The 12,036-nt window shown below is 39.4% G+C and overlaps 1 protein-coding gene across 2 annotated transcripts in view; it reads left to right on the top strand.

Annotated features, from left to right (window-relative positions):
* The window catches only part of LOC126259420 (endoplasmic reticulum metallopeptidase 1-like), a 316,942-nt gene that overhangs the window by 287,682 nt on the left and 17,224 nt on the right, over positions 1-12,036 (top strand). The window lies entirely within an intron of this gene.

The raw sequence follows: 12,036 nt of genomic DNA, 5'->3' as shown, positions 1-12,036 counted from the left end.
CGCAACAGTTTCTTCGTGATAACAACTTTGAAGTGATTCCTCATGCTCCCTACTCACCTGACCTGGCTCCTAGTAACTTTTGGCTTTTTCCAACAATGAAAGACACTCTCCGTGGCCGCACATTCACCAGCCGTGCTGCTATTGCCTCAGCGATTTTCCAGTGGTCAAAACAGACTCCTAAAGAAGCCTTCGCCGCTGCCATGGAATCATGGCGTCAGCGTTGTGAAAAATGTGTACATCTGCAGGGCCATTACGTCGAGAAGTAACGCTAGTTTCATCGATTTCGGGTGAGTAGTTAATTAGAAAAAAATCGGAGGCCTTAGAACTTGAATGCGCCTCGTATTACTGTTATTTTGTGATGTGCTAATTTTTTCAACAAAGTTTTTAATGGCATCTAGAGACATAGGCATCAAATGGAACAGATAGCGGAAGAAGCCATTTCATTGTGCCTGATTACTTGATTATGTACATTGTGTCATACCCTTTTGGTCCTATTTGTGTTACGCACTAATGAATAAAATATAACTGGTTTCCTGAAAGTCGGCAATGTGCAAATCCATTTTATCATGTGCCACATGTCTGTGGTAACAGACAGGCTAGCTCTGAGCAAATGACATGCCAACCGGCACACACAGCATTGCAGACCATGTGTAGCATCAAGCAGCCTCTTGGCAGCAGGTTCTCATCAGGGGCACTCCGTGCATAGATGCCTAGCAATGCGCATGACAAGACACGCTTTCCACAGTTCTGTTGTGATTGTAAAAATAAGTTTGTTCATGTGATACCAGCCATTTAATGGCTTGCTGAGTGATTAATTTAGGTTCAAGCCATAAGACAAGGAGTCACCTTGTTGACATACAGAAACATAGCGTGTGTAGCAATTGCTTATGGAGAGCCAGCAGTAGATAAACAGAGGGCTCTAAGTGATTTCAAGGGTGCAGAAAAATAGTCATCAGGGACTAATCTGATCATCAGAGTCTGGTGAATTGAACCAACCATGCAAATTGCTTTCTAGACCATGTATCAGTTGGCAAAGAAGTGACATGGTAATGCCCTGTACTAAGGAGGCCCCACTGTGTATGCACTGGACGTGATGATATTAGAAATTTATAGATGAGGAATAATTAATAACTAAGTGATTCACTGGACACTGTCACAGAACAAAATTATTTTGTGAACAATTTTTAGTTATTTCTGTGCTAAGGTCAGTTAACTGCACTGATCCTGCATACAGATAGATCAGCTACTATAGACATTCCAGAAAGCATTGTCCAACACATGTTGTCCGAAGCATTATTATTATTATTATTATTATTATTATTATTATTATTATTATTATTAGCCTGTTCCATACCAGTGTTGATTTCAGAACTAATGGAATTTTCAAGTTATGTATCGCTCCCTATATGGCGGCAAGTGTTCGTCTGTTCAAAATTAGATGAGAATTATTATCCTCAGCATCAAAGTGATCACTGTAACTTGTCAATGAGATTCTTTCTTCTAATTGAGTAAATGGTTTTTTTCTGTGATATGTAGTAAGTTGTTGTGTGTGATGTATGTGCTGGGGCCATTCCGTCCCGTCCATTCCTGTGTAACATTTATTTGGGCCAGACTGGTTGGTGGAATGTACAACCATTCCCACAGAAGTGTTGCCCTATGAGACAGTGGTGAACAAATATATGTAATTTGTTAAAGTATCTCCATGTACATGCTAAACAGTGGAGTGTACCAAATGTTTTGTTAAGGTTAGAAGAATAAAATATCACTTTTAAAGTTGAAATTACCTTCCTGGAGAAGTCATTGCTTTATCATTTTTATGGTTGAAAAGCTTCTCCCAGCTAATGCAATGGCTGCAGAAATGTTCAAAATAAATTTGAAGAGTCTTACAATTTTACAGTATGTAGTTCAGAGGAGTATATTTGATAATAAACTTCAGTACAAATCACCAACACTTTCATGGCCTATTACTCCAGAAGTATGTGCAACCACTACATGTGATCTTAAATAGGATCACACAACAAATAATTCTTAACAGGCTTTTTTTGACTGTAATGCAAGTTCAGGGTAACACTGTCTTTTTGGGTCAACTCTGTCCAACTGTGGACCACTAAAAACAATTGGTTAGAAGAGTTTCCCTTTTGAATAAGGTGGTTCTCCCCCCCCCCCTCCCTCTGTACTTCCTCATTGTCTTGCATTGCTGCTGCTGCTTCTTTTCTTCCACTCCCTTCCCCTCCCCCCCCCCCCCCCCCTCCTGGTGAATTCTTCCACATAAATGTTTATGGCTTCTAAGTCTTTCTGTATATCTTTGATCCATTGATTTTTGTTATTGGAATGTTGTAAGATTACTTTAGTTACTCTGTTGTCCTTAATTCTTCTCACAAGACCAAAAAAACTGATCCACAAGATGTTTAATTACTGGTTCATCTGTGTATTTGTCACCAATGACTCTTTACCATATTATTTCAAATCTGTCACGATTGATTTCCGATATTGCTTTAATTTTTATTACACATTAGCCTGTATCATAAGCTCTGGCTTGTAACACATTAGATAAGGTGTCAGTGTGTGAAAGAAATTGAATCTGACATATTACATCGTGATTTCCTAACCACAAGGAGCAGCATAGTCCTCTTTCTCCACTTACCTGGATCTATTATTTTCTGGAAAAGTGACACCAGTTAGCTGCAATAAAAGATTTTCAGCAAACAAGATCCAGAACTACATTGCATCACAGACAGTAAAGTGTAAAACAACTGTTCTTTTACTACTTCTCCTAGAGCATTGGACGTTGTGGTTATCTTGGGAAAATATAGCAAGACCATTCAAAATGAGGGGGGAAAATCTGTATTCTTTGATTTGTGGCATGGCCTATGATAGCACTGAACTCAGTTAATGAGAGAAACTATGAACAAACATTGCAGTAGAAAATGTGTTTATTACTCTTAGTTGTGATCCATTCAAATATCAAGCCATACATGCAGTTCCACGGCAACTATCAAAATGTCCATGCATTCTAAAAACCTTCCAGGGACCAACAGTTGTCACAATGAAGTACTGAGGAGACTTGCAAAACAAATAAGCCAGTTGGTGCAACCCCAGGAAACCTGAGACAAAATTTGATTCAGTATGATCATTCCCAGCAGAGCAAAACCAACTCTCTGTGGTAGTTAATAGTCTTGTGTTATCTGATCAGTCTGCTCCAGTGGTCTTTCTACTGGCACAACCACGGGGGTTGCATGTAGTGCACTGACACATGTGGCAGCTGACACAAGAGTGCTGTGCGAACTTAATACCACAAACGTGATGCTGTTCGGTGTTGTGAATGTCAGGGGTGACCCCAGTAGTGTGCTTTCTACCTGCACTTCCAATAGTATCAGCTGACCTGGCATAGGCTCATGAGCTACACCTGCAAACTTATCAACTATCTTAGATTGTAAGATACCTTGTCCACAATCATTGTTTCAGGTTCTCCTAATTTTCCCTCTGCTGATTAAAACAGTACTGAGCATTTCAGATCATCATCATCATCCCACCATAATTGATGGGTCAGAAAGCAAAGTTTGTGCACAAATTACCTGTCCCAGGTATGTCCACACAGCTCGATGTCAGATTTCACTCTGTCCTTCTACCTGAGTTTTAGGCTTCCTTTGGGTCTTTCATCTCTTAAGTGTCAAATCATAAATTACTCTTGGTAACCTGTTAATTTCCGTATGTTGATACCATGTCAGCCATTGTAAGGTTATTTTGTCTTTAATTAATACAACTGGGACCTGTTATTGGACTTGCACATTTTGTGCTCTATCCCTCCGCATCTTCCAGACCATGCTATGGACAAAACCCATCACAGTTGCCAGAGTTCTGTGGTTGTCTTTCTCATGACCCATGTTTCACAACCATACATCAGAAAGGGAATGTAATAGGTTGTATAGATGACACACTTACATTTTTTGCAGTACTTTCTTATTCCATATTATGTCTTCAGTCATTTGATAGAAGTTACTACATGCTTGCATTTTGTGATTTCTTTGCCTATATAATCAATATTAGAGGCAACACTACCAAGATACTTAAAATAAATGGTTAACTGTAACTGTTTCCCTTCATTACAACATGGTCCCATTGGTAGTCCATACCTTTTTATGGCCATTGTCTCACTTCCCTTCTAGATAACAATGAGACCATATACTTCAGCAGCTTCTGTCCAAGTGTTTAAAAGGTCTTTAGAATCTCCCCACAGACACTAGTCATCAGCATATAATATGGATTTTATTTTTTCACCTCTACTTGTTTGGCATACTTTTCCTCGAATCTCATTCGTTACAGTGCTGGAAAGATGAAGAGACAGAACTCCACCTTGCTTAACCCAGATTTCATGAGTGCCTATGGGTGTTTTGACCTTAATGTGGGCTATCACAATATGAATTCGTGATTCAGTGTACAGTTTCATCCTGTATTCAAGTGTTCTTCACTGTTTCCCACACTTCTTTCCTTCTCACAGCATCAAATGTTTTCTTTATATCCAGAAAGTCTCACCACAGGTCTCAGTCGGTTCATAGTATTTTTCCACTAAGGAGTGGAGAGAAGAAATTAAATTAGTTGTCTGTCTCCCCTTCCTGAATTCATATTCTTCTCTCAAGGTTCCCCCCCCCCCCCCTCCCCGTGTGGATTCTGGTCTTACTCCCTGTAATTATTTAATAAATTTTACCAACTTGAGATGTTACAGTGATACCTCTATAATTAAAGAATTTGTCTATCAACTGTCTTTAAAACTGGAATTACATGCCCATTTTCGGAACAACAGTTACCTTCCCTTCTTTCTATATCTACAAGAGTGTCTGTAGATCCATTGATGTCTTGCAGATCCCATGGCTTTGGTGATTTCCCCATTTACTTTGTCAACACCGGTGGAATTTTTTCCAGTTTTGATGTATTTTCAGGCATATTAGACATCATTCAAAGTTCTCTCTGACGTATTGTCAGAGCCAAAAGGATGTGACACAGCATTGTCATCTTGTGTATGCTGTACATAATTCACAGCTCATCAAAGTAGACTTCAAAGTTTCTTAAATCATGTAATCCATGATGAGATTTACATTGGTGTCTGTCAGATACTTGGAATGTTCCTTATCCCTCTATTTTTCATCATTCCATATAGCATTTCCTTATTTCCATTAACATCCTCTCTCTCAGTTCATCGCTCAACTTGTTAGGCCACTTCTCTCTTTCTTCTGTAACAACTAATCTTGCTTTATTCTCAAAGATTCTATATGGTTCCATACTATGGTCTGTCCAGTCTGTTAAGTATCTTCTAAACACGATCTTCTTGTGTACGCCAACAGTTCTTGTTCTTTCATTCTACCATAAAGTTCCCTTCCATTCTTTTGTGCTGCAGATTAGTCTACAGACTTTGTTGGTTATTGTAATAAGATTTTCTTTCAGACCTTTTCATACCTCCCAAACTTTATATACATATCCGCCCTGCGAAATGCTGTCTTGATGTTGTATTGGAATTCTACTAGTTTATCACTGGCCTTCAGTTTCCACATCCTGAGTAGTTTCTCCTGTGCCCTTCTTAATTCTTCCAGCTTATTGAAAAGCAGACTATGATCAGTCTGTGATCACCCATATGATCGACCCTAGAATACTCTCATAACTATCTCTTACAGTCCCCCACATGGGCATTCATGTCATCTATGATAATTGTTCCTCCCCTTCTTCAGCTTTCCTCATGGTCTTCTTCAAAATTTTCCTTTTGTCTGTAGTGCATATCACTCAATGATAGTGATATTCTATGAAGATTTTAATTTTAGTTCGATGTGAAGAATCCATTCAGAAACATTTTTCATCTACTACGTGATCTTTCATTCAGTGATCCATAATAATGGAGACTCCATTTTTGGTTTAGGTTCCTCTGAACCATGCTATATGGTATACCTCTCAAAGTTCTTTCAATCCTTGTCCCTTCTTTTTGGTTTTGCTGAGTCCAAGTACATTGATTTTCCTTGTTTATATCAAGTCTAAACATTCCTCTGTTTTGCCACTTAGCATCCAAATATTAAATTGCCATTTTGAAAAGCAATATTGACTTTTTTCTTTTCAATCCCCTTGAACCTCACATCTGTTGAGCCAAGTTTTGCTCCTTTATTTTTGAACGGTACGGTCTAGCATCTCACTCTGCTTTCGCAAATAAACCGCCTTTGCATGAAGACAACAAAAATTCCTTGCTGTGGGTCTGAAGGGTCTCTGCAGATGAGTTCTTTACTGCTTCTATGGCTCACAATAGCATCTCAAATTTACCTGAATTTCTAGCTTTGTGTATGCAAGTACACACTGTGCATGTCTAATTTTTATTTTATTTTTGTACACATTGTGTGCACAACTCCATATTTTGTGCTGCAACTGTGGCCAGCAGCTGGCTCAACATAGCTTGTCACATCTGCAACAACAGTTGGTCACAAAGCAACACTTACCTGGTTGTGATTGGGGTCTGGAAGTGGTGGTGTTGATTATCATGTGACTGTCTCTGCAACACCATCTTGCAGATGGTTGTCAGTGTCAGTGTGTACTCCGCTGGTGTCAGACTTGGTGTCAGTGGCGGCACTTGGCTCATCACTGGGTGGTGCATTGGCACCAGTCAGTGCTGCAGCCAGTGGTGCCTTGGGAGCCAGGGCCCTGAGGTGGTCAGCCGATTCATCCTCTTAGGTCACTGACTGTCAGTGTGTCGCTGTACTGGACCCTACACTAAGTTTTCTTGTGATTCCTGGGAGAAAGGGACTGTGCACCATGTGGAGCCTCTGACATTTATCCTTCTTTGTCCACCAGACTACTTGTTTTAGTATAACGAGTTTCTCAGAACTCCACAGGTGGGAGTGAGCACGACATCATGTCCTTGGTTCTTGTCACCCACCTGGCCTTAATTTATGTTAATTTCTTCAGTCTCAGCTTTGCTTCACTCTGTTTTAGTTTTCTACATCTTTCAATGTGTTTCTCATCTATTTGTCACCACCCCCTCCCACTTCCGTTATGTACAATGCACTTAGCTTACTCACTTTTATTAACTCATACTCGATGTTTTAGTCGTAATCTGTCTTGTATATTACCCTGTCTTCCACCTTTAAGCTCTCAGGTTTTCAAATCTTATCTGATGTAGTCCCCAACAATCAGTCTTTCCTTCTCATCTAGTACGGTAAGTCTCCCCTGACCTGTGGTTCTGGGTGGCTTTCACCAAAATCTACCCCTTTTCCTAGACCTCTCCAGTCCTTTTCCTTCACCCTTCTTCCTTTCCCTTCAACTCTTCTGCCTGAAGGAGCCACTGGCTCCAAAAGCTTGCCAATCACAACAGTTTTTTTGTGTGTGTTGGTGAGTAGATTTATCTGTCCAATTAAAAAACTGCCTGTTCTGCTTCCTGAGTGTTCTCACATGGTTGAGGTGTTGGTTGTTAATTGCAGTGAAAAAATATATATCTCGCATGCTCTTGGTGAAAGACTGGAAACACATGACCATGATGACTAAAATAATTTCATGACTGAAATCTAGTGTTCCTATTGCAGTTGTCACAACTGTTGCTGTTCTATTGCTACACAGACTGTAGAGATGAAATAAATTACCTTTGGAGGCACACTAATCATCACTATTCCCTAACGGATCATTCATTTGCTGATCTCCTGTCCCTGGATCATACCTAGGTCAGACTCCCTCTCCTACTCCCAGTGTGTTGTCACATGGCAATGGATTAATTGAACAAAAGAGTGACAGGATGGAAGCTACACACCAATGAAAGTGAGTAGATACCAGTAATGAAATCACGTATTCAGAAATTAGCACACAAAATTGAGGTAGCCATGTCACAATGTCTTCCTTCAAGCATTGCCGACAAGTAATAGCCTCGTGATGAGCAACTGACTTGCTATATGTCAAGTTAGAAATTACAAATAATTCCATAAATAGTTAAACTAACAGAATAAATTCCAATCCCTGGACAATGTGGAAAGAAAACCAAATTTCAACATGTTAATGAAAGAAGCCAGTCATGGGTAACAAGTATCACCACAGAAAATAGTGTTTGGACAATAAAGCTTACCACAATTACAACTTGTGGAATTGCAATGCCAGCATCTTGTGGTGCAGATGTTGTGATAGCACTGTCATAATCACCACAAATGCAGTGCACTTCTTAAAATGAGTCGTGACAAACCAGTCACGGATGGCTGAACACAAGAATGCTTCCAAAGTGATGGAAGGCAACACTTGCAACAAAACGTGGTAAGTGCCATGTGATCATTCTCATGTATGCCTGTTAAGAAACAGCAACTCAGTGGGGTTGAAGAGTAGCTGTCTGTGCTACCTATAATCTCGGATGCCTCACCTTGGTGTCCATCCACAGTTAACGACTAGGTTCCTGCAGCCAACATAAGAGGCAGTGGAAACGAACTGTTAGTGCAGCCTTTCTCTGGCAGGCATACTCTTTGCCTCTCAGGCTGGGACCCCTTTTTGAGTGTCAAATCTTTAAAAGTTGGAGGAACTGGAATGCCTCCATCACAATGTGGCTTCAACTTAACTTTGAAATAACAGCCAGGGAAATTTGCTGGACTTCTCTAGATTAGGGATTTTTTTATTTTAATTTAATTGGGAACATTAAAATTACCCCACCCTCCACTCAACCAATGGTCCTCTGTGTGGGCAAGACATCGGTGATGCCTGGTTGCTTTGAAAAATTAATAGTGAAAAAAATGATAATGAAGGTTGTAGATTGATTAATTAATCAATGGAGTGGTTAGAGTTTAATATCAAATTATTCAGAATGTAGTTAGGAGTCTGAATCTGTTACCAAAATTGAAGTAATTTTATTTCTCTCTTTTTGCTTTGTGGTGGGAGCTCGTCTAGACAGCTGCTGTGGCCTCACCTCATGCTGCATCTATGCCTATATACATCATTGCATTACACGTTGAAGGGGTACCTGTTGATGTTGTGGTCTTCTCCCCTTGGAAACTGAGGACAGCAATGCGCCACATTCACACTGGTGCTGCCCTGCTTGTATTTCCATGATCTGGGCACTCAGCAGTATAATATGCAAAGAATTTAGTTGCTTACCTTGCTGCCAACAGTGCTATCCCTTTGCAACTCGGGTTACACACTGTTAAAGCTGTTAATTGCACTGAGATAACTTAAAAATATTTATGACATAGGTAAGTGGCCATTTTTCTCAATCATGTGCACATTGTCTGCAGCAATCAATAAGAAATTAAGTTTTAGTGACTCTAGCCTCACACCAAGACCCACACTCGCCTCACTATGGGACCTGATGACTGGGGGTAGCAGCTAACCATGCTTCCCAGAACTCAAGTGGCCACTTCTATAACCCATACAGAGAACTCAGTCCTTGATTGCATCATAATGCATAACGAGCATCATGAAGTTTGCTGATTGACTTCTCATGAGAATAGTGAAAAATCAGAACTGTTAGCCCAAAAAGATCACACTTGTCAACCCATGTAAGGAATGCTTTAAACATACCTGTTGGTTTATACCAGATAAGCAGTGCTTACCTTGTGTCTGTTAAATATATGCCTCTAGTACATTTTGTTTGTTTCTCAGTATACTAATATTGGTCCAATCAGCCCCTTATTTCTAGAGGGCCAATACTAGGAAGGTATTCAAATTGTGTCAAAAGCATTTCTTAATCAGTGCAAGTCAGATAAAGGCTAATTCTGGCCCTTTGCTCTGTTCTAAAAATGGTTGACTGTACCATATCCACTTTTGAAGTTGACTTTTACTTTTGCCTGACTTATTTTTCTATGCCATTAGTAATGATCTTACTAATTATTTGGTGCAGTATTGAAATAAGACTGCCAGGTCTGAAGTTTCATCTCTCTCTCTCTCTCTCTCTCTCTCTCTCTCTCTCTCTCTCTCTGTGTGTGTGTGTGTGTGTGTGTGTGTGTGTGTGTGTGTGTGTGTGTGTGTGTGTGTGTGTGTAAAAATCGCAGCATGATGCCATTTTTGGGAATTGGTGAAAACATTCTGTAAATGATTTTAGAAGTTTTCTACATTATTTTGCGTATACCTTTAACTATATCGATACACTAGAATTCCCAGCCGCCTTTTCTTTGTTAATATGTTGAGTATCTTCTTACATCTCATCTGGTGTTACAGGCAGAATATCACGTTAGAGATATTTTGTTTTACATTTTTCATCACTGCAGTATGTTATGTGGTTCCCATTAGTACCAAAGTTATATAATTAACCCTTTCATCTGTTTTCATTTAACCTTCATTTTCCAATATAGTAAACCTGTTGCTTAATTTAATTTTGTATGCTTATAAATAATGTGTGGCTCTCAGGATGGTGCAAGCTCTGAAGTTTCATACCACTTCAGCAATTTAATCTGAAGTTTCACAGCTTATCATAATTTATCAATACTCAATTATTGGTCAATGGTTAATTTCTGGAACTATATTCAGTAGGGCTCAGAACATCGAGGGATAACATGGAAATTAGTATGGGTGAATGAGGATTCAGACCCTAGATAAATATTATAACCTTCCTCCACTTTTTTCTCTTTCTGTGTGGCATTTGATTCAACTATTGTGATGTAGTATTCTGTTTCTTCATTTCTTCTTCTTCTTCTTCTTCTTCTTCTTCCATCACAGCCTTTCTAGAACCATGGGTAGCCCCTTCATGAATTGAATTTTCTTCTTCTGCTCTCGGAACTTTTTCATCCTTACCTTCTTCTCTCCCACTTTCCTTTAGATATCTTCAGTATCTTAGTCTCTTGCCTGCGCCACTAGTGACTATCCTTCAGTCAATGAAAGGACATGTCAGTTATTGATACATACTTCAGTTAAGTTCATAACTGGTTTTGTCCTACATTTACAGACCATTTTTCAAGTGGATATGAAAATTGTGCCATGGCGAGGCAACCTCAGATATACAGTTGTGAAACAGTGCTCTCTGAACACAGACACACTAATGATCTCTATCCTTTTTGTTATAAACTTCTTTTGTAAATCTCTTGCGCATTGGTCACTGTGTTCTTGCTTCCCCAATTTCCTTCTCCTCCAATTTGCTCCTAAATTCTGGGACCTTGTAGTCTCCTAAGGAGGTAACAGTGCAATGCAAACTGCATATTCTGTATGAATGTAGTTTCTCCATGAACACACAAAAACTACTCTGCAATATTCATCTTTGTTGCATCATTTGTCTCGTAAGTTGGAAAACCATTAAATCCCATTCCGCTATCCTGACACTCATCTGATTCACATGATAAGTAGTCCCTGGGCCAGGGTTGCATAAATTCAGCACATGTTGTCACAGTCCTGAGACACCACATTCTCATTTAAATAATCCCCTCCCCCTCCCCTCCTTTCAGTTTGCGTTACAGCACAATGTTATTTCTCATTCACAAGCTTCATGACTTCATGATGCATAGTGTGTGGAATCATTAAAGTCTCTCTTATGACACTGAACTTGAAAATAAAAAAAATTCCTTCTCTCACTAAAAAATTTGCAGAATGTTTTACTTTGTGTGTGTGTGTGTGTGTGTGTGTGTGTGTGTTTTTCAATAGCTGCCAAACAATTGCTCCTCTCTTGAGCTTTTGTCAAAAAAAAAGTGTTTATAAAGTGCTGGAACACTACAGGCAAGTTTAATAATACAAATCAAACTTCCTTTAACTCCAACTGCCCAGAGTGTGTCACAATCAGTGTGTATACCTGTTCAGACTGCATGATCCTCACCCCCCACAAGTTCGTCAGTGTTGGATAAATAACAATAAATTTTGTTTCACTGTTCTGACAAGTGTTTCCTCTCTCTCTCTCTCTCTCTCTCTCTCTCTCTCTCTCTCTCTCTCTCATAATCTGGAACTGTTCAGAGAATTAACTTAAATGAAGATATAATGGCTGTCACTGTATGAAGTTATATTTTCATTAGCTTTTTTGAATTTGCATAACATTACAATTTCTGTATACCATACCAGCATGTTACAAACTTGTTTCACTCTTTACTTGTTCTAAAATTGCCAAACAGGAGTCTTTTATGATGC

The sequence above is a fragment of the Schistocerca nitens genome, chromosome 5 (assembly GCF_023898315.1).
Source record: "Schistocerca nitens isolate TAMUIC-IGC-003100 chromosome 5, iqSchNite1.1, whole genome shotgun sequence".
Lineage (NCBI taxonomy): Eukaryota > Metazoa > Arthropoda > Insecta > Orthoptera > Acrididae > Schistocerca > Schistocerca nitens.
The sequence above is the reverse complement of the archived record's forward strand: the minus strand, read 5'-3'. Positions and strand labels throughout refer to the sequence as shown.